This window comes from Saimiri boliviensis, chromosome 18 (assembly GCF_048565385.1).
Source record: "Saimiri boliviensis isolate mSaiBol1 chromosome 18, mSaiBol1.pri, whole genome shotgun sequence".
Classification (NCBI taxonomy): domain Eukaryota; kingdom Metazoa; phylum Chordata; class Mammalia; order Primates; family Cebidae; genus Saimiri; species Saimiri boliviensis.
The window spans coordinates 46,361,344-46,384,963 of NC_133466.1; the positions used below are offsets into that span (position 1 = coordinate 46,361,344).

Below are 23,620 nucleotides of genomic sequence, written 5' to 3' on the forward strand. Positions count from 1 at the left end.
AAGCATGGTGGCATGTGCCTGTAATTGCAGCTACTTGGGAGGCTGAGACAGAAGAATTGGTTCAACCTGGGAAGCAGAGGTTGCAGTGAGCTGAGATTGCACTCCAGCATGGACAATGAGAAGTAAACTCTGTTTCAAAAATAATAATAGTAATTAGATAGGCATAGGCCCTGCGCGTCGGTGGGATTCGAACCCCTGCACCTCGGGCGGGGGAGACACTTGGAGAGAAAAGCTGAGTCCCACGCTTCGGGACCTCGGGAGACTGAAACCTGTCCCGCGGGTTATTGGGCCAGGTTGGGGAAGCAGTGCCCGGAGGCCTCCCGCCAGGGTCCCGGAAACAAAGGCCAAGTGTTTGCTCTGTGGCTGAAGGGACAATGGCGTCGCGGATCTGTCACCGCGGGGGGGTGGCCAGGGGTGCGCTCCTCCCCAGCGCGTTTCCTGGTTCTCTGGCCAAGCACTCTGAACTCCGAAGTAGACCCTTGTTGGGGCCCAGGGGACAGCACGAGGTCCCCGTGGGGTGTCTGCCAGCCCTGGGTGCCATGTCCAGTGGGGTGTCTGCCAGCCCTGGGTGCCATGTCCTGTGGGGTGTCTGCCAGCCCTGGGCGCCATGTCCTGTGGGGAGTCTGCCAGCCCTGGGTGCCATGTCCTGTGGGGTGTCTGCCAGCCCTGGGTGCCATGTCCTGTGGGGTGTCTGCCAGGCCTGGGTGCCATGTCCTGTGGGGTGTCTGCCAGCCCTGGGCGCCATGTCCTGTGGGGAGTCTGCCAGCCCTGGGTGCCATGTCCTGTGGGGTGTCTGCCAGCCCTGGGTACCATGTCCTGTGGGGTGTCTGCCAGGCCTGGGTGCCATGTCCTGTGGGGTGTCTGCCAGCCCTGGGTGCCATGTCCTGTAAGGTGTCTGCCAGCCCTGGGCGCCATGTCCTGTGGGGAGTCTGCCAGCCCTGGGTGCCATGTCCTGTGGGGTGTCTGCCAGCCCTGGGCGCCATGTCCTGTGGGGTGTCTGCCAGCCCTGGGTGCCATGTCCTGTGGGGTGTCTGCCAGCCCTGGGTGCCATGTCCTGAGCAGCTGTGCTGTCAGTTACTTAAACGTGTGTGGCACTTTCTGGTTGCCAGGCCCTCAGCAGCATGCAGATAAACCTAAACGGTTCCGTAAACGGCCTGTGAGGGAGGGGCAGCCGCGCGGAGTCGCCTGCTGGAGGCCGCACAGCCAGGAGGTGCCGCCGGGGTGGGGTTGGGTGTGGCTGCTGCGTGCCAGGGGTGGCGGCCAGGCCGAGGGCACCTCCATCTGGAAGCTGCCGCCCGTCACAGTGCAGTCCACAGGTTCCAGACAGGGCTGTGGGGGCAGCGTGAGGGCGAGAAGGCTCCCGGGGGTCAAAGGAAGAGAAGGTGCCTGTTCCGGGGACCCCAGAGTGAGCTTTCCAGGCAGAGGGAAGCCCGGGGCCGGTTGTCATGGGGGTGTCTGAATCTCTAGCTGGAGTTACTGGGGCAGGGAGGTCGGAAACGGAGGCCAACCGGTGTGAGCCTCCGCCTGCTGAGAGCCCCTGGGAGGGGCTGGTGTCCTGTGACCCTGACCTTCCACCGCGGGGCAATTGCAGGAGCCTCCTCCCTGGTCTCTGCCGTCACTCACAGCAGCGCCAGCCGCCCTTGTGCCCCAGCAGAAGCTGGGCTCTTACAAGGCATCCCGCTCTGCCCCAGCGCTCGCCTCTCCAGGCACCGTCCCGGCTCTGGGCCCCTGCACTGCCCGTTCTGTTCTGCATTCCCTCCGCCTTTTCTGCCCTGTGAGGCAGACCTCTGCTGTCTTCACTGCTTTATTTCCCCAGACTCAGCCAGCATCGAAGGCGTGCCGTGTCCTAGGACCCTTGCAGCTGGCATGCAGGGAGGAGTGTGAGGCTCCCTGTCCCTCCTCAGGCTCTCAGAATTCAGAAAAGCCACGCTTTTTTGTTCTTACCCTGCTGGGCCAAAGACGCCCTGCCTTCGTTATTCTCTGGGGTAGACACCCTGCGCTTTTGTTGTGCACCTGCCGTGTGGAACAGGGAGCTGCCCCGGGCCCTGCCCTCTGTAGCTGACTACGGCTTCCCTGCCCACCCTGAGCCCAGCAGGGCCCCGGGAGCCCCAGTGCTGTGTGACACCTTCCGCAAGTGTGGAATTGACAAGAATGTGCTTTTCGTCCCTGAGTTACCATGTGGCTGGCTTGTGCCCTGGCACGAGGGTCAGTGGTGGGCAGGGGCCAGCAGGAAGGCACCTCCGCTGTGCCCCTGCTTTTGCCTTTTCCTGACTTCTCTGGCCAGCTCTTAGGTTGAAATAAGTCCTGCCTGTTTTAACAGATGTTTATTAAACATCTGCGCTGGCCAGGCTCTGAGCAGCCTCCAGGGTCTCTGTCCTGAATACAATAGGCCCCTCCTGGTGCTGGCGGGTGGAGGCGAGGAGATTAAGTCCAGTGTCCCACAGGTGACTGCGTAATTCCACATGGGGCAATAGGGAGAAAGAGCAGACCTTCCCTTTTATTTTTATTTATTTATTTATTTATTTATTTTCTTTTAATAAATTGAGACAGAGTCTCGCCCTGTTGCCAGGCTGGAGTGTAGTGGCACGACCAGCTCACTGCAACTTCCATTTTCCGGTTTCAAGCAATTTTTCTGCCTCAGCCTCCCGAGTAGCTGGATTACAGGCACACGCCACCACGCATGGCTAAACAGACCTTTCCTTTTGTGAGAGGGATGCTGGTGGGGACAGCCGGGAGGGGAGATGAAACTGAGCGGAAGTGAGAGTCACTTTGGTGCCCAGCACGTTGTCTCACACCTGTAATCTCAGCACTTTGGGAGGCTGAGGCTGGGGGGTCGCTCTAGCCTGGGAGTTTGTGACGGGCCTGGTCAGCATCAGACCGCAGTCTCTACTTTTAAAAATAAAAATAAGATATTCTGGGCAGAGAGAAGTCCCTGTGCAAAGGACCAGAGGTGAGTGTTTGCCCGTTTTTTTTTGTTTGTTTGTTTGTTTTTGGGGCCGGAGTTTTGCTCTTGATACCCAGGCTAGAGTGCAATGGCAGGGTCTCCGCTCACTGTAACCTCCGCCTCCTCGGTTCAGGCAATTCTTCTGCCTCAGCCTGCAGAGTAGCTGGGATTACAGGCACGCACCATCATGCCCAGCTGATTTTTTTGTGTTTTTAGTAGAGACGGGGTTTCACCATGTTGACCAGGATGGTCTCGATCTCTTGACCTCGTGATCCACCCGCCTCAGCCTCCCAAAGTGCTGGGATTACAGGCTTGAGCCACGGTGCCCGTCCTTGCCCGGTTTTTCAAGGAGCAGAGGGAGGGTGTGACGGGGAGAGGGCCTGGGGAGTTCGTGCTCATCTGAGGGTGATGGGAAAGGAGTGTCGCTTGGGCCTCCCACGTGCTGTGAGAAAAGCTCTTCCTTGTTGGTGGGAGCAGGCCTCGAGGCCAAGGCGGGTGTGGGGGCCCCATGGCCCAGCTGGTTTGAGAACCTCACAGCTCCCAGGCCCTTCTCCCCCTCCAGCCTCCCTGTCCTTCGCTGTTCTGTGTCGCTGGTGAACACCCCGTATAACCGAGGATTTGACTGTGGGGATGACTCCATCCGGTACCCCTACCGTCCAGACACCATCACCCTTGGGCTTATGGCCGGGGTCACCATCACAGCCACTGTCATTCTTGTAAGACAGGAGGGATTCAGAGGGACAGGGAGGGGGCGGGATGGGGTACAGCCTAACCCTGGGTTCCTGATGGAGGTGGCCTGGAGGTCTGTGGGGGGCTGGGGGACACAGCCTTGCCCCGAGTGGTACTTGTGGGTAATAGGAACCCCCTTTTGGCCGGGCACGGTGGCTCAAGCCTGTAATCCCAGCACTTTGGGAGGCCGAGGCGGGTGGATCACGAGGTCGAGAGATCGAGACCATCCTGGTCAACATGGTGAAACCCCGTCTCTACTAAAAACACAAAAAATTAGCTGGGCATGTTGGTGCGTGCCTGTAATCCCAGCTACTCAGGAGGCTGAGGCAGGAGAATTGCCTGAACCCAGGAGGCGGAGGTTGCGGTGAGCCGAGATCGTGCCATTGCACTCCAGTCTGGGTAACAAGATCGAAACTCCCTCTCAAAAAAATAAAAATAAAAATAAATAAATAAAAAACACAAAAAACAACAACAACAAAATAGGAGGAACCCCCTTTTGTCTTTTGAGATGGAGTTTTGCTCTTGTTGCCCAGGCTGGAGTGCAATGGCAGGATCTCCGCTCACTGTAACCTCCGCCTCCTGGGTTCAAGTGATTCTCTTGCCTCAGTCTCCCCAGTAGCTGGGATTACAGGCATGTTAATTTTTGTATTTTTAGTAGAGACAGGTTTCATCATGTTGGTCAGGCTGGTCTTGAATGCCCGACCTCAGGTGATCCTCCCGCCTCAGCCTCCCACAGTGTTGGGCTGGCAGGCGTGAGCCACCGAGCCCAGCTTGGGCACCTTTAGAGTCTCCAGCTCTCCAGCAGCCTTGGGGAGGCCCGTGGGGAGGACTGAGGCCCACTAAGGGCCTATGGGCTGACCAGGACCCCCTCTGGTCACCGCGGCTGCCCCACACGCAGGTCTCGGCAGGAGAAGCCTACCTGGTGCTCACAGACCGGCTCTATTCCTGCTCTGACTTCAATAATTACGTGGCTGCCGTGTACAAGGTGCTGGAGACCTTCCTCTTCGGGGCGGCTGTGAGCCAGTCTCTGACGGACCTGGCCAAGTACACGATCGGCCACCTGCACCCCAGCTTCCTGGCCATCTGTGACCCCGAGTGGAGCTGGGTCAACTGCTCGGTCTATGTGCAGCTGGAGAGCGTGTGCAGGGGAAAAGCTGCTGACGTCACCGAGGCCAGGTGGGTGTGGACGAGCAGCCTTCACTCTGAGGGCAGTGGGAGCTGAAGAAGCCGCAGAAGCCAGATGGTTAGCAGCCAGCAGGCGGGGGGTCAGGCAGGAGCGGGGCCTCAGGGCTCCAGGCGCCCCACAGACAGCAGGAGGCCGCGGGGAGCGTGCTGTCTCCCTTGACTCCCTTGAGTCTCAGCCCTGCCCTCTTCTGCACTGTCTTTTTTTCTTTTTAAAGATAAGGTTTCACCATGGTGGCCAGGCTGGTCTTGAATTCCTGACTGCAGGTGATCCACCCACCTTGGCCTCCCAAAGTGCTAGGATTACAGGCGTGAGCCACTGCACCCAGCCATGCGCTGTCTTCTTACCATTTCTACTGATAGGCCCTTAAACATTTCAACTCATCATTGTCCTTTTTAAAAAAATCAAAATATTGACTGACAAGCCTAGGGTAATGTCGGACCAGAATAAATAAATAAATAAATAAATAAATAAAAATAAAATTTGTATAAGTCACCATTTCTTCCATTTTAATGTGTACAGTTCATTTTTAGTACATTCACAATGCTGTACACCATCTCCTCTACCTAATTCCAGAATATTTTCATCTCATCAGAAGGAAACCCCGCAGCATAGGTAACATGGCAAAACCCCGTCTCTACGACAAATCAAAAAATTAGGCCGAGCTAGGTGGCTCATGCCTATAATCCCCACACTTTGGGAGGCTGAGGCTGGCAGATTACCTGAGGTTGGGAGTTCGAGACCAGCCTGGCCAACGTGGAGAAATCCTGTCTGTACTAAAAATACAAAATTAGCCAGGCATGGTGGCACACACTTATAATCCCAGCGAATACCACACCATGAGCAAGAGAACCCTGCAGTGCTCTAGTTGCCATCACGGGAGTGTTGCCAGGACGCTATGGGCAAGAGGGTCTTGCAGTGCCCCAGCGGCCAGCAGGGGGCGTGACCCCACTCCACCGAGAGTAAGAGTGCCCAGCAGCACAGGCACCACACTGTGAGCAAGAGGATGTAGCACTGCCCTGTTTGCCAGCAGCGGGCATATTGCCACTACACTGAGCAAGAGGGCCCTGCAGTGCTCCAGCTGCCAGCAGGTGATGCCAGTCACCACACTGTCAGAGGGCCCTGCAGTGGATCTAGCCAGAAGGGGGCGTGGGCACAGCATCGTGAGCAAGAGGGCCCTGCAGTGAAGGCCCCCAGTAGGGGCCCCCACACCCACCTTTCAGATTCTTGAGGCTCCTCCACCCATGTACATCCTGTCACATCACCAGCGTGCATTGAGTCACAGCGGTCTGCAGAGTTGCGTTCTCCTCCTTACAGAACTGGGGGGCATTGTGAGGGTGGAACTGCGTCCTCCTCAGCACAGACCTTAGGGTGGGGTTCTTACTCCAAGAGGGGCTTGCAGTGGCCCCAGCTGCCATCAGGAGGGGTGCAGACACAGGACCATAAGCAAGAGGGCCCCCACCGCCTGACCACCAGCAGGGGGCGCCCGAGCGTGCATCGCATCGCTTCAGGGCAATCTGCGGAGCTGCGTTCTCCACGGCACAGATGTAGCGGGCACAGCCTCGGTTTGGGACAACTCTGGGCCGTGTCCACGGTGAGTAAAATCCTTCCTGTTTGCATTCCTGACTGCTGAGGGTCAGAGACTAGTACGAAGAGCTCTGTGTGGGAAACTGGACACGAAAAGCCCCTCTGAACCTTGCGCACCTGGGTTCTCCCGCCCAAGGCCAGGCGGCTGCAGTGTGAGGTGCACCCAGCAGCCTCAGAAGACAAATGGAGCGTTCCTGAGGCAGAGATGGCCTCTGAAATACGGATACAATAAGCCCAGTGCTCAGGTAGGAAACACCTAATGCTAATGCAAGGCCTCAGTCCAAACATGTTACTATAAAATCCGCACTAGTCATGTGGCCCTGCCAGTACCGCAGTTTCAATACTCAACACGGACATATCAGTGCAAACGTAGAAACTAACGTATGGTTAGGGTTTAGGGTGAGGATTAGGGCTAGCGGATAGGGTTAGCGTTCGGGGTTACCAGTTAGGGGTTAGGATACAGGGGTTAGAAAAATTTTAGGCAAACTTGAAGGAAGGAATGATGCATGAATCATGCCTGAAGCACCAGAACGGAAAACAGGGCTTGGGGCTTCAAGCTCTTAGCGGTGGCAGCTGAGTGAGGTTTCTCATGGGCTCCAGCTGGGTGACCGCCGGTTGTGGGGATGGTTCCCTCAGTGTCAATAGTCATACAGCCAGCTGGCAGCTGGGCTTTTTGTCATTAACTAATTGGTTTATTCATGTTTTTAAGTCAGTTTGCACGCCTCGAAGTTCGGTTTCCGTTTGCCTAGGCAAGACCTCAGGCTAACGGCTTCCTCGTTTTTTGCTTTAACATATCAAAATCATAATTCATTTTCATTTTATTTTCCTGGCATTAGAAAAGTAAGTTCACATTTTTGTTGTCATTCAGAAAGTCAGTTTAATTGGCAGCCTATTTGTGATTTGCGTAAAATAATGTCTGTTAATTATTAGCATCTTAGATTAGATGAAATGTTTATTAAGCTTTGCTATTAAACCATAACAGGAGTTCAGTTGCTTTTTTTTCCTCCTAGGCTTTAACCAATTAAAATACACTCAAGCATCTCCTAACAATGTGGATACTGTCTGAGAAATGTGTCCTTAGTGATTTCATCTTTGTGCAAACACCATCGAGTGTCCTTATAAAACCTGGATGGTGTAGCCCCCTTCACACGTAAGTGATATGGTATAGCTTCTTGATTTCAGGCTACATACCATACCTGTATAGCTCATCTCTGTACTGAATGCTGTAGTCAAATGTCACACCATGGTGATTGTGGATTGTGATCCCAAAATATCTGAGTCAGGTCTCAGTCAAGTAGAAAGCTTATTTCGCCAAGGTTAAGGACATGCTCGTGACACAGCCTCAGGAGGTCCTGACAACATGGGCCCAAGGTCGTCAGGGTAGAGCTTGCTTTTATATATTTTAGAGAGACAGGAGACACCAATCAATATGTGTAAGATGTAAAGTCATTGGTTCAGTGAGGTGGAACAACTAGAAGTAGGAAGGCGGGGTAGGGGGTGGTTTTAGGTCAGAAGTAGATAAAACAAAAGTTGCATTCTTCTCAATTTTTTGATCAGCCTTCCACTGAATACAATTTAGTCTGGTTCAGTGAAGTTGCATTTTTACATAGACAGTAGGGCAGAGGAATGGTGTGATCTTGGCCTAGCGTACCCGCCTCTGCCCTGGTTTAAGCCATTGTCTTGTCGCATCCTCCCCAGTAGCTGGGATTACAGGCATGCACCACCAAGCCTGGGTAATTTTTGCATTTTTAGTAGAGATGGGGTTTCTCCGTGTTTGTCAGGTGGGTCTTGAGCTCCTGACCTCTGGTGATCCGCCTGCTTTGGCCTCTCAAAGTCTTGGGATTACAGGCATGAGCCACCATGCCTGGTCAGGAAGCTTATTTTGATTCTGATATTGTCAACTATATTTCAGGTATAACTTGTTTTCCTTGGAGCGTTAAATACTGCGTTGGTATTGTATTACACAAATAAAACAGAGATCCCTTTTTATCACATTCATTGCTAGTGATATTGACAACTAAATTTAGATACATTCCAGAGTCTGGGCTTCCAGTAATTCTTGGCGATCCTCTGAAGGTAAATTACTTTTTCTCACAAGACACAGTGACATCTAAAGTCGCATTGATTGTCCTGCCACTTTTGTTTCTCTAGTTTCATCGATTACTTCAAAGCATCTTTGGGGGAATAACTTTGACTATCCCTTTAAACTTTTCAGTGTTAGAAAGCATCGTCATGAAACATTGAATAATTGTGGTCACAAATTCCCTTTACAGTCTTCCTTTGAATATTTTTTCCAATGGCAAATATTTGCTTTTGTTGTATTGTAGCTAAAAGGAATGCTGGGAAACAAAACAAAGACAAGCATTCATTATAATAAGTGATTCAGTCACAATCAATTGCTATTTTAATTTTTTTTAAAAAAGTTATATTTTTGAAAATGTCCCGCTGTAAATTGAAATAGTCTCCAAAATCTGAAGTCTTTCCTTGGTTCTAAGGTGACCAGATTTCCTAGAGAGTGAACCACACCACAAGAAAAAAGATATGATAAATATGTTTACATGGATGTGTTATTTTAACATAAATCTTGTAAAATAGGCATTTCATTGAAATTATATATGTTTGCATAAATTACTTTGCAGCATAATAAATGCCCTTGTTTTGAAAAGTAGTAGTTAGTGTCAATTACTACTTATTAGTACAAATAAGTAAGCAGATATTTTTAAAAATTTATAATTTTTAAATAAAGGTTTTATTTTAAATTGGTTTTAGATTCACACTGAAATTGGGAGGAAAATGCAGATTTCCTGTGTAGACCCAAACTAGTTTCCCCTCGTATTAACATATCAACATGTGTCAGATACGTTATTAACAATTTTTTTTTTTTTGAGATGGAGTCTTTCTTGCTCTGTAACCTAGGTTGGAGTGCAATGGCAGGATGCTGGCTCATTGCACCCTCTACCTCCCATGTTTAAGTGGTTCTCCTGCTTCAGCCTCCCAAGTAGCTGGGATTACAGGTGCCCACCAGCACGCTTGGCTAATTTTTGTATTTTTAGTAGAGATGGGGTTTCGCCATGTTGGCCAGGCTGGTCTGGAACTCCTGACCTAGATTATTTACCCGTCTAAGCCTTCGAAAGTTGTGGGATGACAGACATGAGCCACCATGCCCAGCCTACTATCAGTATATTTGCTTTGGTTAGGTATCTGTTCAGATATTTACCCAGTTTTAAAATCACGTATGTATTTTGTAATTATCTTCTCACATCTCTCTTGTCTTTTTGTTCTCTGCATACAGTTTTGCACAGTAGAATACTTAGTTTTATAAAGTCTGTGTTATCAATATTTTCATGAATTGGCATTTGATGTTTTGTGTTACAAGTCAACACCAAACTCAATGTCATATAGATTTTCTTTTAGATTTTTTATAATTTTGCATTTAAAATTACCGTCTCTGGACTATTTTGAGTAGGTTTTTGTTTTTCTTAATTTCTGTATTTATTCATTTTATTCTACATGGCTTCCAAAGTCTTCCATCACCATCTTCGGGAAGGAATGGCTACAGTGGGCTTCATTTTGGTTTGAATTTCTAAAATTATTACATTGAGTAAACTCAATATTGAATTTTATAGGTATTTCAGGACAGCCAGGCGGGGTTGCACATCCACCTAGAAACTCAGCAAGAGTGTCTGTGCTGAGCTCTGGCATCACCAGAGGGTGCATGAACCCACCCCTGACCAACTTCCCTCTGAGGTGCCAGAAGCGGCAAGGAGCTTTATCTTCCTCAGGGCAGCATGAAGGTCATGTCAACTTGGTGGTGTTCATTGGTGAGTAACAAACTTCTGTCCAAAGCCCTGAGTGCAGAGGAGAGAGTCTTTAGAGAGTACTCAGCAGAGGAAGGAATTCAGCTAGACAAAGGAAACCCTCACATCCACTGTTTTGACTACACTCTGATCTTGTCAGTGTCCAAGACACAGCGGCTGCTAATAAGTATTCTCACAAGTATTCTCACAGTGGTCTGTAATATAGTAATCACACCGTGCCCTAACACCAGTATAATATTCACACCATGTCCTAACACTAAGATCCATATCATGCCATAACACTAACATATCCACACAGTAGCTTCTAATACTGGTAAATACAGTAGTATCTACTAAGTGAACTCTGTTGACATGGAGACTTTTATAAGGATTTCACAGCTTTGGTTGAACTATAGCCTCTATAATGGATTTTGATGAGGTCTTTGCTTTCCTGGCATGGTATTGATATGGTTGTTCTAAAAAGTAGTTTGTTTCCAATAATGTCATACTTCTAAGAATCTTCCAATAGCAGTACAAAGTATAACCTCTTTCTTCTCTTAGATTTGCAGCAGTTGTTGCTGTACCAGATTTACAATGTCCCAGAAAATACTTCAGTATATTTTGCCCAAAGTACACTCTCCCAGGTAACCACCACATAACCCCTAGATCAGGAAATTAGCATGGTTCCTACATGATAATTCAGTCTACAAACTCATTTCACTTTTACCTTCTGCACCACCTGGAAGTATGATGTGTTTTTTCATTGTTCTGATCCAGTTTTCTTTTCCTGGCACTGTTCCCCAGACTTTCCTGCATATTTATCACCTTGACACACTTAAAGAGCATACAAGTTTTTGTTTGAACACCTGTCTTCAGTTCTTTACAGTATACGCCGAGGAATGGAATCATTGAGTCATATGGCAAATCTATTTGCACGTGTTTGAAGAAACACCAAATGATTTTACACATAGGCTGGACCGTTTAATACTGTCAGAAGCAGTGTTTAAGGGTTCAAGTTTCTGCACATCTTTGTCAACTCTTTTTTGTTTGTTTTTTAGTATAACTATTCTAGTGTGAAATTATTTGAATTTTTTTTTTTTTTTTTTGAGACAGAGTCTTTCTCTGTCACCCAGGCTGGAGTGCAGTAGCACCACCTCAGCTCACTGCAAACTTCACCTCCCAGGTTGAAGTGATCTTCCTACCTCATCCAGCTAAGGAGCTGGGATTACAGGCACATGCCACTATGCCCAGCTAATTTTTGTATTTTCCATAGAGACAGGTGTTCTTCATGTTGGTCAGGCTGGTCTTGAACTGCTAACGTCAGGTGCTCTGCTCGCCGCAGCCTCCCAAATTGCTGGGATTACAGGAGTGAGCCACTACACCCTGCCACTCCCAGACATTTTGGTTTTCTTTCTTTTTTTCTTTTCCAGATGGAATCTTGCCGTTTCAGCCAGGCTGGTGTGCAGTGGCTTGATATCAGCTTACTGCAGCCTCCACCTTTTGGATTCAAGCAGTTCTCCTGCCTCAGCCTCCCAAGTAGCTAGGATTCCATGTGCATGCTAGCAGGCCCGGGTAATTTTTGTATTTTTAGTAGAGATGGGGTTTTGTCATATTGGCCAAGCTGGTCTAGAACTCCTAACCTCATGTGATCTGTCTGCCTCAGCTTCTGAGGCGAGTGGATCATGGGGTCGAGAGATCGAGACCATCCTGGTCAACATGGTGAAAGCCCGTCTCTACTAAAAATACAAAAAATTAGCTGGGCATGGTGGCACCTGCCTGTAATCCCAGCTACTCAGGAGGCTGAGGCAGAAAAATTGCCTGAACCCAGGAGGCGGAGGTTGCGGTGAGCCGAGATCGCGCCATTGCACTCCAGCCTGGGTAACAAGAGCGAAACTCTGTCTCAAAAAAAAAAAAAAATTGAATATAACTTAATTCTTTGTTACTAAAAGAATGCTCAACTCAAGGGGACACAAATCACTCATTTTGACTTCATGAGCTATGGCACTTAGAGACAAATTTTTGAAAATACACAGCTTAAACTGTCCGTGCTTTAAGTGCTAGACAAGTTTTTTTTTTTTTTTGAGGCGGAGTTTCGCTCTTGTTACCCAGGCTGGAGTGCAATGGCGCGATCTCGGCTCACTGCAACCTCCGCCCCCTGGGTTCAGGCAATTCTCCTGCCTCAGCCTCCTGAGTAGCTGGGATTACAGGCAGGTGCCACCATGCCCAGCTAATTTTTTGTATTATTAGTAGAGACGGGGTTTCACCATGTTGACCAGGATGGTCTCGATCTCTCGACCTCGTGATCCACCGGCCTCGGCCTCCCAAAGTGCTGGGATTACAGGCTTGAGCCACCGCGCCCGGCTGTTTTTAAGAATACACAGCTAAAATAGCTAAAATGGTCCCCGCTTTAAGTGATTTAGGAAAATGGATTTCAGGCAAGGCCAGGCACATCGATTTCAGAAAAGTCGATTTCAGACAAGGCACATCAATTCCAGAGGAACTGATTTCAGGCAAGGCCAAACAAGTCGATTCCAGAAAAATAGATTTGGGCAATGCCAGGCAAGTCGATTTCAGAAAAGTCGATTTCAGACCAGAAAAGTCAATTTGAGAACAGGCCTGGCAAGTCCATTTCAGAAAAATTGATTTCAGACAAGGCAAGTCGATTCTAGAAAAGTCGATTCAAAAAAAAATGGCAAGACAAGTTGAATCCAGGAAAAGCGATTTCAGGCAACGCCTGGCAAGTCGATTCCAGAAAAATAGATTTCAGGCAAGGAAAGTTGATTCCAGAAAAATGGATTGCAGACAAAGCAGGTCGATTCCAAAAAAGGAAAGGCAAGTTGAATCCAGGAAAACATGTTTTAGGCAAGGCCAAATTGATTTCAGAAAAATCGATTTCAAACAAGGCCAAATAAGTTGATTCCAGAAAAGTCGATTTCAGAAATGTCGATTTGAGAAAAGGCCAGGCAGGTCGATTCCAGAAAAGTCGATTTAAGAAAAGGCAACGTAAGTCGATTCCAGAAAAGTCGACTACAGACAAGGCCAAACAAGTTGTTTCCAGAAAAGTCAATTTGAGAAAAGGGTTAGGGTTAGGGTTCAGGTTTGGCATTAGGGTTAGGTTTAGCGCTAGGGCTAGGGCTATAGCACTTAAATCAAGGACAGTTTTAGCTGTGTATTTTGGAAAAGTTGTGTGCTCTACAAAGAAAAAGCAACTTTTGTTCTTTTTGGTCCCCAGGAGAAATGGGAGTCTTTTTCAGAGAGCACAGGAGACACATGAGTCCTTTGCAGTCCTCTTGTCTGCCTCTAAGGGTGAAATGAGAGTGTGAAGCACTTTGGGAGGTGGCCAGGCACACAGCTTGGATGGCTGCAGAGCAGAGCTTCTCCCTGGAGGCGTGGTCCCAGTCATCATGAGCCATGTCTGAAAGAATCACGTTTTATATGCAAGCATGCTTTCCATTTGACTGTGCTGTTATTTTAAATGAGAGCATCATCGACAATGCTTTATCCTGATAGCCCTGCCTAATTTTGTTCTACTTAGTAATGCGTGGGCTTGAGGAGAAGGCAGCATTGGGGGATAAGGAGGGAGAATGGACATGTGAATTAGGGAAAGGTGTCTCTTCCTTTGGAGCATGAATGACTTCAAAGCCCTCCTCATACTGCTAAGTATCTGGCTGGACACTACCAGTTGTGTGTTTAGACTGTTTGTGTGTGTGTGTGTGTGTGTCTGTGTATCTGTGTGTCTGTCTTCAGGCGTGAACAGCATCTCCTTCCTGTGGTAGCATGTTACTCAGAATCTTGGATAACCCCCAGCCTTCTGAAAAACACAATACATGTATGTTTTAAGAAATTTTATCTTGATGATTAGTCAGAGGGTGGTGATTGAAACCAGCTCATTTCCTATTGACCACTGAGGTCAGCTCACCTTTGCTGAAAATGGTTCTTGACTCTTACTTTGTAGCAGGAACTCCTAAGTTAATCAATCCTTTTCAAGAGTTTCAGGCTGAAAGTCCAGATCTCTCAGGTTAGACCCAGTGTTAAAATATTACCTGGGCAAATTCTCGTTAGAGACAAGGGGCCAAAGACTGTTCCGATGTCTTTTAATGTTGACTTCAATCGAGTAAAGCCCTTGTTAAGCTATTTACCTGTGAAACTGGGCCTTGGGGAGGCAGTGCACCCTTTGAAATTAGAGGTCAGGAGATTTGGATTTGATTTCCAGCCCTCTGCCAGTCAGTCAGCCACTCACTTTCAAGTGACAAGCCTTAGGCGAGTCCCTTTCTGTCTCTGTTTCTCGATTTCTGCACAGGGATTTATGTGGGCCTTAAGGCCCACTGGGAAAAGATCCCTCTTCCAGCTCAGTGCCTGGTTTGTTGAGTATACTTGTCAATCTGGACTTTAATACACCTATGGTTTTGGATTAACTATATTACCTCTGCTAGAAATTAACACAGAAAATTCACAGTTGATTGACAAGAATGAGAGTCAGTTCTAAAGAATTCAAATAGAACTTAATCCTTTATTACTAAAAGAAAGCTCAACTCAAGTAGACACAGATCACTCATTCTAATTTCATCAGCTATAGCACTTAGAGACAACTTTTTCAAAATACACAGCTAAAACTGTAGCAGTCCCCCAGGGCACCCTGGCTGCTAGGGACTCCTTGGCTAGGAGGCTGTGCCCACACACAGCCCCTGGCCCACCCTGGCTACTAGGGACTCCTGGCTAGGAGGCTGTGCCCAGACCCCTCGCCAGAGGGCCCATAGCAGCCCCCGGCCCATCCTGGCTATTAGGGACCTCCTGGCTAGGGGGCTGTGCACACAACCCCATCCAGAGTGCCTACAGCAGCCCCCCAGCTCACCCTGGCTGCTAGGACCCCCTCGGCTATGGGGCTGTGCCGACAGACCCCAGTAGAGGGCCTGTAGCAGCCCCCCGGCCCACCCTGGCTCCTAGGGACCATCTGTTTTGAAAATGTTGTGTAATATGATACTTAGAACCATATCATAGGGCGATCATAATGTTATTCTGGTTTTTTTTATATTAAGCACAATAACACTAGTTCTAGTTACATGTCTTTGATATTGACAAAAATGTCATCCTTACCTTCCTTGACATTAGGATTGAAAGCACAGGGGGTTTTCACCCCTTGCAATGTTTAATTCAATATAATTTTGTGTGTGTGTGTGTGTGTGTGTGTGTACATTAGTGACCATATGAGAGCTTGATGTACACCTCTTGCCATACTGAGAGTAATTCCCTATGGGCAGTAACATCATCCTCTCCTTCCCTGGATATTAGGAACAACATCACAGGACGGGTGTACAGCCCCAGTCAGATTGTGAGTATTATTATCTGTAATCCCTTAGTTATTAGGAACAATATCACTGGGGGTTTGTGTACTTCCTGAGATACTTGGAGTAACATCCTCTCCGTTTTTGGATGTGTTAGAAACAATATTACAGTGGTGGTGTACACTTCCTGCGATATTCAGGGTACTCTCCCCAGGATATTAGTAACCACATCACAGAAGCGTTGTACACCGCCTGTGATAATGGAACAGTCACGGAGTGTACACTTGCTTTCACAGTGAGAGTAATACTTACTTAGGATATGATGGATAATATCACAAGATATACACACATGGGTGTATACCCACCCTGATATTAGGAATAATTTTTATCTAATATACTAAAAATAATATCCCAGAATATACTCATAATGTGTACATTTATTGGGATATTACAACAAATGTATATAATATGTACCATATGTACCTTTGCTGTGATGTACATATGTGTACGCAATACATATGTACAATAAATGTACATAATCCATACAATATGTACATTTATGTGCACATGTGTATGATATATACATTATTGTAATATCACAATGATATATGTAATTACAATTATATATATACAATATGTAATATGGTAAATATACAGATTGTACACATTATGTACTTTTAATTTATTTTGGTATTACAATGTGTAACCATGTACATAATGTACATATGTACTATATGTACATGTGTACATATTTGTGCACATTATGTACATTATGTACAGCTGTACAAAATATACACGTTTACATAATGTGCACATTATGTAAGGATGTACAGTATGTACACAGGATGGTTGCTCAAATAGCCAGACAAGGACTGGGAAAGGAACAGCCCCACAGGTGCTCTTACAGTCCTGGAGCAGGAAAGCTCGTCTCCATCTGAGGCTCGCCGTTCCTCAAAGATGAGGGCTGGGCCCTAACCAATGTCATGTCTCCTTTCTTGCACTCAAAGAATAAACCTCACCATGTCCCAGGGCTGTTTCCTGCCTTTAGTCAGTCCAGTGGGGACAGGGAAGTCCTCCCTGCTGTCCATCCTCTTTGGGGCGCTGTCAAAGGTGGAAGGGTTTGTGAGCATCCAAGTAAGGCCACCCCCTTCCTGTGTGCTAGGATGTCCCTATCATCCTGAAAGTCCCCCTTCCTCACTGCCTTTCCACCCCTCCCAATCTCAGCCAAGCTCACTTTCATTCTCTCAACCACGCACCCACCCACCCACCCAGAGCCCGGCTCCCACTGCTCCTCAAAACCTGTCATACGTCTTTCCCCATCATCCTTCTGTGACCAAAGTAAGTCGTGTTTTAGTGTTCAGTGGCCTACATGCTCCAGGAGGCCTGGGTAAAGAACACCTCTGTGGTGGAGAAAGTGTGCCTCAGGCAGTAGCTGGACCCAGCCTGGCTTGGGAGAGTCCTAGAGGCCTGTGCCCTGTGGGCCAGATGTGGATAATTTTCCTGGCGGAGTCCACACTTCAATTAGGGAGAAGGTGAGAGTCTCAGGGTCTTTTGGGTCAGGGAGGCATTGCAGTTGGGGGTCATTTGGGTCTCTGACTCATCATGGGCACCGTGATGGAGAAATGCAGGGAGTGGTCAGGGAAGTGAGGAAGAAGAAGGGCTGAGCTCATGGTCAAGCACATACTAGGTGCTCAATGAATAATCACTAATCAATAAATAGAAATGGACACAAAGAGAGACTCAAGGAGTCATGGTAGGGATTGGCTGTGAGGGTCTGTTCGACAACTGAGAATGAGGTGACTAGAGTCCTGTCTTACTCTGCCCTGCCTTGTTGGGTGATGTTGATCTAATTGCTTCCCCTCTCTGGGCCTCACCAAAGGGTCTGTACAGAGATGTCCAAGACACAGAATATATGCATCTGGAGCTATGGCTTGGGCAGGAGCTTGCAAACTGTGACCCCCAGGCCAAATCCAGTCCTCCACTTTTGTGTGTGCGTGTGTGTGTGTGTGTGTGTGTGTGTGTGTGTGTTTGAGATGGAATCTCACTCTGTTGCACAGGCTGGGGTGGTGCAATCTTGGCTCACTGCAACCTCCCCCTCCAACATTCAAGAAATTCTCCTGTCTCAGCTTCCTGAGTAGCTGGGATTATAGGGACATGCCACCACACTTGGCTAATTTTTACATTTTTAGTAGAGACAGTGTTTCACCATGTTGGCCAGGCTCATCTCGATCTCCTGACCTCAGGTCATCTTCCCATTTTCCTCAGAGTCAAAGCCCAAGTTGTGATGATCCCTGGCAAGGTCACTGTCACCTTGCTCTGGTATCTGTCATCCCCATCTTCCTTCATCATCTCCTGGCTTCACTCCAGCCTCCAGAGTCTGTGATGTTCCCTGATCCCCTGCAGCACACTCTGTCCCCAGGGCCTTTAAAACTGCTGTTCCCACTGTGGGAAATCTCTCCCCAGGAGTTCCCAGGGCTCATCCCTCACTTCTGTCACATTCGCAGAGAAGGCTTCCCAGATTACCTTATCCACCTCCACCACTGCAACCCTGCTCATGCTAGTGCGCCTTACACCCACACCTGCTTTGCCTTTCCTTTCCTTTCCTTTCCTTTTTCCTTTCCTTTTCTCTTTCCTTTCCTTTTTCCTTTCCTTTCCTTTCCTTTCCTTTCCTTTCCTTTCCTTTCCTTTCCTTTCCTTTCCTTTCCTTCCTTTCTTCTTGAGACAGTCTTGCTGTGTTCCCCAGGCTGGAGTGCAGTTGTGCAATCTCGGCTCACTGCAACCTCCGCCTCTCAAGTTCAAGCAATACTCCCGCCTGAGTAGCTACGATTAAAGGCAGGTGCCACCAGTTTTGTACTTTTAGTAAAAATGGGGTTTCACCATGTTGGTCAGGCTGATCTCGAAGTCCTAATCTCAAGCGATCCACTCACCTTGGCCTCCCAAGGTGCTGAGATTACAGGCGTGAGCCACCGCACCTGGCTGTACCTACTTTAGTATTTATTCTTCATAGCACTTTCCACCTAATGTGCTGTCTGTGTTACTGGTTTGTTTGTGCATTGCCTGTATTTCTCCCTCTCATTAGAGTGATGGATCCATTCAGATAGCAGAAACTGTTTCGTTCACTGCTGTTTCCCCAAAGACTAGAACCCTGACAGGGATATGATAACCAGGCAGTAGTTCTTAATGGAATAAATTAATGTAAGAATGAATGAATGTGTCATCTGAGTCTAGATTACAGAGAGAAAAAAAAAAGAATGAATGAATGGCCGGGTACAGTGGATCATGCCTGTAATACTTGGGGAGGCTGAGGCGGGCAGATTGCTTGAAGTCAGGAGTTCAAGACCAGCCTGACCATCTCTACTAAAAATACAAAAATTGGCCAGGCATGGTGGCACACCTGTAATCCCAGCTACACAGGAGGCTGAGGCAGGAGAATCGATTGAACCCTGGAGGTGGAGGTTGGAGTGAGTTGAGATCATGCCACTGCACTCCAGCATGGATGGAAGAGCGAGACTGTCTCAAAAATAAATAAAAATAATTTTAAAAAGGAATGCATGAAAGACAAGAAGTCCTAGATAGAAGGAATAAGTGATAGTAATCAATACTACACAAGGGAAATCATAGTGAATGAGAATTTATTTGTAAATTTCAAGACAGCTAGAAGACAAGGATTGTGGTGTACTCAATACAAAAGATAAATATTTGAGGTGCTGACTATCTCAGTTACCCTGATATAATCATTACATACTCTCTACATCAGGGGTCCCCACACCCTCTGGCCATGAATCAGTACCAGTCTGAGGCCGGTTAGGAACTGGTCAGGCAGCACAGCAGTTGAGTAGGGGGCAGGTGTATGAGGCTTCATCTGTGTTTACAGCCACTCCTTATTGTTTGCATCACCACTTAAGCTCCACCTCTAGATCAATGGCAGTGTTAGATTCTCATAAGAGCACAAACCCTAGTGTAAAGAGCACATGTGAGGAATCTCAGCTGCCTGCTTCTTCTTCTTCTTTTTTTTTTTTTTTTTTTTTCTTTTTTTTGAGATGCAGTCTCACTCTTTGCCAGGCTAGAGTACAGTGGCACATGCTTGGCTCACTGCAACCTCTGCTTTTTGGGTTCAAGCCATTCTCCTGCGTCAGTCTCCTGAGTAGCTGGGATTACAGATACATACCACCACACATGGCTAATTTTTATATTTTTTTAGTAGAGACAGGTTTTCACCATGTTGGCCAGGCTGGTATCAAACTACTGACCTTGTGATCCACCCACTTTGGCCTCCCAAAGTGCTGGGATTACAGGCATGAGCCACCATGCCCTGCAACTGCATGCTTCTTATAAAAATCTAATGCCTGATAATCTATCACAATCTCCCAGTCTCCCATTGCCCCCAGAGGGACCATCTAGTTTCAGCAAAACTAGCTGAGGCTCTCAATGATTTTACATTATGGTGAGTTGTGTAAGTATTTTGTCATATTTTACAATGTAATAATAATAGGAGCAGGCCAGGCACAATGGCTTATGCCTATCATCCCAGCACTTTGCGGTGTGAGGCAGGAGATAATCTGAGGTCAGGAGTTCGAGACCAGCCTGGCCAACATGGCGAAATGCCATCTCTACTAAAAATACAAAAAATCAGCCAGATGTGGCGGCAGGCACCTGTAATCCCAGCTACTTTGGAGGCTGAGGCAGGAGAATTGCTTGAACTCAGCAGGCAGAGGTTGCAGTGAGCCCAGATCATGCCATTCCACTCTAGCCTGGGTGAGGAGAGCAAAAATCCATCTCAATTAATAATAATAATAATAATAGAAGTAAAGTGCACAATAAATGTAATGTGCTTGAATCATCCTGAGAGCACCCCCCTGCCCCCAGGCCCATGGAAAAGTTGTCTTCTACAAAACCGATCCCTGGTGCCAAAAAGGTTGGGGACCACTGCTTTACAGGTCTCGAAATATCACCTGTGCCCCTCAAATAGGTACAACTATTACATATCAATAGAAACTAAAAGAAATCTATTAAAATTTAAAATAAAAATAAGTAGGACTGAAAAGTTACCACTGGATCATCGAATAGGGAAATGAATGGTGTCCTCATTAAAGGTGGTCTCAGTGGAGAAAGGGAACAGAAGTTGGACTCAAATGGATACAGAGAGTGAGTAGGAGACAGAGTAGCTTGGGAAGCACAGGTAAGCCAGGAAGTGTGCTGGGAAGGGAAGAAGCGAGGCCGGTAAGAATGTAGGGAATGCTGGCTTGGGAGTGAGTGCCTTTGAAGCTGAGCATGTCCCCAGGGGAGAGACATGGGGAGCTACACCTCACCCTGATGGGCAGTTGCACCCCAACCTGCTTCTGCGTGGGCTCCCCAGTTTCACCCTGTAGATGTCCCTTTTGTGGCCACAGGACATGAATCTCTCAGGGGCCCGAAGCAGCAGCTGAGCCTCGCCCAGGCTGTGTACAGAAAGGCAACTGTGTACCTGCTGGATGACCCCCTGGTGGGCTTGGATGCCCACCTCACTTAGCACATCTTTAACCAGGTCATCAGGCCTGGCGGGCTACTCCAGGGAACAGTAAGTTTGGGAACATGTGTCAGAGGGCACAGGGCAAAGGCAGAGGAAGCCCTCAGCATTCTGTCCTAACCCAAGTTTCTCTCACCGCCACCTTCCACTTGAGTCCAATTTTCCTCTTTATTGGTCAGCTTTTGCTGTGATGATGCGACATAACAAACAACCTGTCAGATTCCATCAGCTTACAACATCTGTTTCTTGCTTATGCATCTGTGGTTTAACTACTACAGCTCTGCCTTGGATGATTGTCCTGGGTCAGATGGACTCCTTGTTTTCTTGAGGTAGGCTGAAGGAGTCCCCTCTGTTTCTCTATTTGGAAATGCTATTTTCAAGAAAGATAGCAGGAGCACAAGGAGGGGAGCTCTCCCAACTCGGAGTCCAGGGACAATACTCCCACCCCTACCCCCTGCTCCAGAGGTTGGCCAAGCACATGTTTATGACTTTTCTTTTCTTACTTTCTTTCCCCTTCCCTTCATTCCTCTTTCCCTTCCTCTCTCTCCCTCTTTCTCTCTCTTCCTCTCTCCTCTCTCCCTCCCTTCCTTCCTTTCTTTTTGATGGAATCTTGCTCCATCACCTAGGGTGGAATGCGGTGGTGCAATTTCAGCTCACTGCAACCTCCACCTCCTAGTTTCAAGTGATTCTCATGCCTCTGTTTCCCAAGTAGCTGTGACTACAGGTGTGTGCCACCATACCAAGCTCATTTTAGTATTTTTAGTAGATACAGGGCTTAGCCACAGTGACCTGACTGGTCTTGAACTCTTGGCCTCAAGTGATCCACCTGCCTTGGCCTCTCAAAGTGCTGGGATTACAGGCATCAGCCATGGAACGTGACCACATGTGTGTTAACTCCTAACCCTTCCCTGCCCAGACACAGACTCTTGTGACCCATGCACTCCACATCCTGCCCCAGGCTGATTGGATTGTGGTGCTGGTGGGTGGGGCCATTGTAGAGATGGGTTCCAACTAGGAGATTCTTCACAAGAAGGGGGCCTTCACAAGTCTTCTGGATCAAGCCAGACAGCTAGGAGATAGAGGAGAAGGAGGTACTAGGTGTGCTCTGCTGATTCTCTGTGACTGGCTCTTGCCAACCTTCAGGAAAAAGACTCAAAGGGTCCTACTGGCAAGAGTGGATTGCTCTGGTCACACCCTCCCTGCAAACTGATGCCCAGAAGCAGATGGCTCTCCAATAGGTCACCTCTCTCCAAGAAGAGCCAATAACACCATCTATGAGCCAGGGGCTGTGCTAAGTACTTCTGTAAAAAATACACTATTTGCATTTGATTCTCACCATACCCTCAGAGGCATGTGAAATTACTGCTATCATTTTATGAGCAAAGAGAGTTAAATCAGTTGCCCAAGGTCACCAGATTAGAACTTGAGTGTGTCCGACTCAAGTCTATGCTTGCAGTTGCTATGGAGACAGCACAAGAAGGTTTTGGTGCCTAGAAAGCTACAACATGCCAGCTAGAGTTTCTAGTAATCCAAAGAACACGAATTGCGCTGGATACATGACAAGGTTCTAGAAGTAAAGTTGCCAAGCCAAGCTCACCCACAATGACTGAAAAGTAGCGACTCATAGCACATCACATAAATTAGCTTACTGAATCAACTTAATGCCCTCGTGAGGCTGGTACTTGAATCATTTCCATTTCACAGATGAGGAAACTGAGGCCCAAAAGTTAAGAAACTAGTACCAGGTTACATAGCTTATAAGTGGCAGCACTGGGATTTGCACCCAAGCAACTTGATTCCAGAGAATGTGTTTTTTAATCAATAGACTTTTTACTACCCCTGCATGACAAAGCAAAGACTCACACCCAGGTCTCTCTCAATCTCAGATGTTGTCTCTTCTGAGAACATCTGCTTAGCATTGGCCCACCCTGCCTAAAAACACTAAGCGTTGATTCACTGTGTCCCAGTCCTGAAACTTGAAGCTAGAATTTGCCTGTTTGTATTGGTCAGCTTTTGCTGCAATGATGCTTTGTAACAAATAGCCCCCCAACTCTCAACAGCTTACACTACCAGCTATTTCTTGCTTACAGGCCTGTAGTTAAACTTCTATAGGTCTGCCTTCAGTTATTGGCCATATCTGGGGGATAGTGGTGGGCAGGTGCCCTTCCTGGCAGAGATGGTACCTGAGGGTTGGTGGGAGTTAGCCAGAAAAGAGCATTCCAGACACAAGGAACTGCTTGAGCAATGCTGTCAGGAGAAACAGAGATAACGTTATACAGTGTTCACTACTGTTTTTCCAACCTCAAGTTCACAGCAGGTGCTCCATTATATTCACTGATTGAAAAATTGAATGAGTGAGTGAATAGCCTGAATGATGTTCCTGGAAGAACTCAGAGTGGGATGTTGAGGTTGCTGGAGAGGTGGCAGGAGGCAAGACAGGGAAAATGGATGGTCAGAGCAGTTAAGGCCACATGGTCAGTGGGTGTCAAAGTGAGTATCTGAACCATGTTGTGTGACAGGACTCTCTTGACCTTTTATCAGATTGTGAAAACAATCTGGTAAAAAGAGATGACAAGATAAAAATTTAAAGTG

General features: G+C 47.7%; 1 long non-coding RNA gene and 1 pseudogene across 2 annotated transcripts in view; both read left to right on the forward strand.

Moving 5' to 3' along the window:
• Positions 1–374: 374 nt before the first annotated feature.
• LOC141582007 (phospholipid phosphatase 2-like) lies at positions 375–6,191 on the forward strand (annotated as a pseudogene).
• A 240-nt stretch (positions 6,192–6,431) lies between these two features.
• The window catches only part of LOC141582039 (uncharacterized), a 59,650-nt gene continuing 42,461 nt past the window's right edge, over positions 6,432–23,620 (forward strand). For both annotated transcript variants that reach the window (XR_012514889.1, XR_012514890.1), the window contains exon 1: positions 6,432–6,688. This is a non-coding gene — a long non-coding RNA (uncharacterized LOC141582039). The remainder of the gene's footprint in view (positions 6,689–23,620) is intronic.